The sequence below is a fragment of the Calypte anna genome, chromosome 5A, assembly GCF_003957555.1.
Source record: "Calypte anna isolate BGI_N300 chromosome 5A, bCalAnn1_v1.p, whole genome shotgun sequence".
Lineage (NCBI taxonomy): Eukaryota > Metazoa > Chordata > Aves > Apodiformes > Trochilidae > Calypte > Calypte anna.
Window position 1 is genome coordinate 18,391,293 of NC_044251.1, and position 5,084 is coordinate 18,396,376.

Sequence of the window (5,084 nt, forward strand, 5' to 3'; positions counted from 1 at the left end):
CATCTTTTATGTTGTTTTGATCTTTGGTTTTCTCTTCTTGTTGGAATTGCTGACAAACCAAGTGCTAAAGGGGAATCTTAATGTTTTCAGAAAGCCTAATGTTTAAAGGCCTTTGGCTTGCACTTTTTTCTTTTGATTTCTGGGAGTTTACATGATAGATTTTGTTTGGTTTTATTTTTTTTTCTTTAATATCTTATGTAAGCACTGTTCTGCACTGTTTCTATGTCAAATTTAAGCACTGCAAAGAACCTCTTAGCTATTGATGTGCTTTAAATCATTGTATTTAGGGCATGCTGGGCACCCTAATCTATTTACCCCTTTCCTCTTTCCTCTTCTGTGTTCTCCACTTTTCTAGCTGCAACAGATTAATTATAAAGCTGTTTCTAACCTGATATTGGGTGCAGAACTTTGCTTTGTACAGTCCTGCGGCTTGGACTGATTCATGGTGAGTGTGGCTTCTTTATTACAAACAAGCAAACAATTCATGTCAGCATGACTGGTAAGAAGCACAGCACTATGGGTCAGTGATCAGGCAAGTGGGATCTAAGTGTTCCATTACTGGAAGTCCAGAAAACCTGAGTTTTGCAATTCCTTTTTACATATAATCATGGAATGGTTTGGGTTGGAAGTGACCTCTAAAGGTCATCAAGTCTGACCCCCTGCAGTAAGCAGGGACACCCTCAACTAGATCAGGTTGCTCAGAGCCCTGCCAAGCCTCACTTTGAATATCTCCAGGGACAGGGCCTCAGCTACCTCCCTGGGTAACCTGTTCCACGTTCATACCATGACTACCCTCATGGTAAAGATCTTGTTCCTAATATCCAATCTAAATCTGCTCTTCTCTAATTTAAATCCATTGGCCCTCACCCTATTACTACAGGCTGTGCAAACATTTCCTCTCCAGTCTTCTTGTAGATCCCCTTCATGTACTGGAAGGTCACTGTTAGGTCTCCCTGGAGCTTTCTTGTCTCCAGGCTGAACATGCCCAGTTCCTTCAGCTGCTCTTTGTAGGACAGTGTTCCAGCCCCCTTATCATTTTTGTGGCCCTAATCGCTTCTGTGTATGCAACTGGAAAGACATGAGGTTAGTTTTGTTTTGGTTTGTATTTGGTTGATTACTTCATGCCTAGACCAATCATATTTGGTATATGTTATATGTTATATATGTTATATGTTATATTTTTTTTAATATTTGAATTGTTAATGGTTTGCTCGCCCCATCATAAAATGTAAGAGGTGTCTTCAGCAGATTTTAGTCCTTTGAAGGACAGATTCTGTTAGCATGTTGCCCATCTGTTTTATCTTTTAAAGTGCTACAATAAAGCTTTTCAAGCCTCCATAGCGTTTTAACCTACAACTAAGATTAAGATCTGTAAAGTGCTGAAAGGAAAAAGATGTTTGCCTTACCATTTATGCCTTGAGATACATGTGAGAAGGGAAGTAAATTAAGAGTAACAGGCAGGCATTGAGCGACAAAAATAACTGTACATGTATAGAAAAGGCTTCTATACCAGTAGCTGTGTATCAGAGGAGATGCAATTTGTTTTTTGCCAGTCACACAGAACAACCTAATCTGTTCATCATTCCCATAATGAAGTACATTTAGTTGCAATGCTGTTAACTTTATCTGACAACACAATGCGTATGTGTCGTGGAATTTAGCTGAGGTATCTGGTAAAAAGTATCTCTTAAACTTACCAAATACACTTGGATTTTGGCACTTTGTTTCACTGAATTGTTTTGGTTTTTTTTTTTAACTGTAACATCTTGCTACTTGTAGTCCACAGAACATCATCTTTTTATTCTCAAGCCAAGGCCTGCATAACTAACTCTCCACCCCTATCAAGTAGTGAGCAATGATTAAGTACAAAAATCTTCACTTTTTTTTGGACAGAAATAAGAAGCAGGGGGAAAACATGTTCAATAGACCTTGCATTTAAATAGCTAAAATCTTCAGTGCTTTTTATCTATATCGGGGTTGTTGGAGCCTTTCAGTGTTCCATGTAGGTAGCTGAACAGGACAAGTTCTGTTTCTGCATATGAGGGCCCTGTTCAAACACCTTAATCCATGTAGCCAGGTAAGCTTGGGAGTTTTTTTACAAGGCTTTTGGTCAGGGGCATGGTTGCCACTGGAATTTAGACCAAGTAGCCAGTATTTTACTTTGGATACCTCATGAGTCTCATAGTCAGGATGCTGAGGGTGCTGTGTCCCTGGGGATAGCAGGGTAACTGCCAGATGTCTGGAGGTACTTTGGTGTTTCTGCAGCGGATGGTGTAGGTCAGCTGCATGGTACATCTGCAATAAATCAGCATGGGATTTGCAGTCAACGATTTAATCAAAAGCATAGCATGTATTCAGTAAGCCTGATATTTCCTGGAAATGCCAGTCTAACTCTACTTGCATGGCATTGTATGTGCTTTTGTTTCTCTGGAAAATCTGGTCTTGATGGAACAGATGTGACTTTCAACATTAAAGACTTTTTTTCTTTTTTTTTTTTTTTTTTTTTTTTTTTTTTTTTTTCTTTTTTTTTTTTTCTGAAACTGTCAAACTGGAAGACCAAAAAGTGCTGAGCTGACTCCTTTTTCTAGAAATATAACTTCGCCAGTCTGTGTTTGAAGAATTTTAATGCTGAAAGTGAGCTGAGAGTTTTGCTAGCAGGCAGAGGACCTGGAGTTACGTGCAGTGCTGAATGCAATGTTGAGTAAATTCCAGCTCTAGAATAAAAATTGGAGGGTTAAATGGAAGGTTAAAATGGAATAAATGAAGTGATGAAGTGTATGTCAAATACCAGTATTTGAAAAAAAATTGTAAGATGACTAGCTTAGCCTTGGTACCCCAGGCCCCGGCAGAGGCAAATGGTGATAGGAAAAACAATGGATGATAATGTATGATTTTGTAAGGATTGTTTCACAGTGGCAAGATCCTCAAAAAAAAAAAAAAAAAAAAAAAAAAGATTTTGTAGACAAACTGTATTTAGCATCTTGAAGCTTTTGAAGTGTCAATATTTCTCATATGGTTTGTATGTATAAAAGAATATAAATGTATAGGACTCAGGTCACTTAGTAAAGCAGTAATCTCCAAATTCTCCTAAGCCTGTTTTCAGATGTTTTAATTAAGATCTGACTCGCTAAATTTTTAAAAGATCTGGGCTGTGTTTTTGAAGATAGTAATTTACTTGAACCAGATCCCAGTGTTTAAGAGGTAGTTAGCAGCAATGGAACTTATCCTTTTTTTCTACTTTTATCATGTCTGTTCAATAGTAAAATTTTCAGGCATCCCCAATGTCTCTATGAATAGAAGCAAGTTGGAATAGGTCAACAAAAAAGAAAATAAGCTGCGTTATTTCTTTGAACTGGGTAACATTTGTGGCTCCTCCTTTTCCTATAAATAAAATCAGTCTGAATCAGTGGGCATGAGCAGGAGTATGAAATCTGCCTTCCCTCTTTGGGTATGGGACGTGTGGTGGGGGTACCCTTGCTCCTGTGCTCTGCAGACCCATGCTGCTTGGAAGCCTGCAGGTGGCAGTAAATTTATACTGAAGTCATTTAGCAGTAGTTACAGAATTTTCCGTCTGGATTCTGTTAGGTTTTTTTCACTCGGTTTCTTTTAGTTGTTAGCAGTACTACAACTGGTTTTAATCCTCATGCATACTATTTAAGGGGTATTTGGAAAGAACAGATAGTACCCGGAGTTCTAAAGAAGGATTATCTTCTGTGACTGTATCGTGAAAGAAAATTTCTGTGTAAAGACTTGGGAAGGAGTAGGAATGGAGGAGATGCTTTCTAGTTGCTATAGAAACAAAATATGTAAAAAAAAAAAAAAAAAAAAGAAAAAGAAAAAAAGAATATATTACAGCTTTTACACCGGTAAAAGAACTTAGGAAAGGCTGTGGACAATCAATGAGTGTTTAATGCTGCAACACAAATCTGAGAAATAAACAGAGGGTTCAGATTTATTTTTCTAATGCAGATTTCTCCTCCTGCATTTTTTGTGCTTTTGATTAACTGAAACCAAACCTGTTTTGTTTCCTAAGGTGAATTAGAAAAATGCGTGTCAAAAAGACTTTAATTAAACCGCAGAGTTAAGTGCTGCAGGTTTAGGATGGATTTCAAATGTGCCAGCAGTTAGTGCCAGCTGCCAGAAGAGGGCACTTTGAGGTGGCTCATGAAATGCTATTGACTTAAAGTTGAACTCCATTTCTCAGAATTTTTTTTCTTTTTTGTATCATCAAATTTCACTTTTTAAGGTTCAGCTTAACTCTGAAGGTGACTTCATTCTGCTGTTTGTAAATGTAGTAGGAACATTTCTGTGGAAGGATCTCTTATTTAGCATGTATCTAGATGTGTGGCCACTGGAGGTAGATGAAAATTGGATGGAAATTTCTATTTTACAGTCCTCTCACCTCCCTCACCCCCAAAATATGTATATATTCATGTAGAGAGAATGATGGTGTATGATTCTTATCTTTATTGTTCAGAGTGAAGGAAAGGAAAGAAGAATAAAAGAAATCCTGCACTCAAGATCACTGTGGTTTCAAGTTCAGGTGACTGACAAAACATGGCTAAAATAACGGAATCTAGGAAGACAATGTTTACCTTGGAAATACTTTATGTGGTGCATCTGTACTTTCTTGCCAGGCTTCTATGTGAAATGACTCTGTTTTATCTTTTCTTACTCTCCTTATGAGCTCATAGTCTGCCTTGATTTTGTGCATCTGTTCCAGAGACAGCTCTGCTGCAAGGGTCAAGTGTGTCCTGTATATTTGCTCACTCGAGACCAAGAGGGAAACAGCCAAAAAAGGAGAGAGAATCTCAGATGTATTTTTCTCAAATATATTTATCAGATAATGTATTTGTTACCACTGGAAATTTTGTATTACCTCACAATAATGCAAAATAGTTACAATTTACTTCTCTGAAATTATTAACAACACACTCCCATGTTATTCTCCAATGGTGTGTGTTCAGGATCTGTAAAATACCAAAATCCTAATTTTCTGTGGTTAGCACTACATTGTTGCTCTTATACTTACTTCTGTTATTACAAATTACACTTTAAACCATCTACTTCCTAAAGCCTGAGAC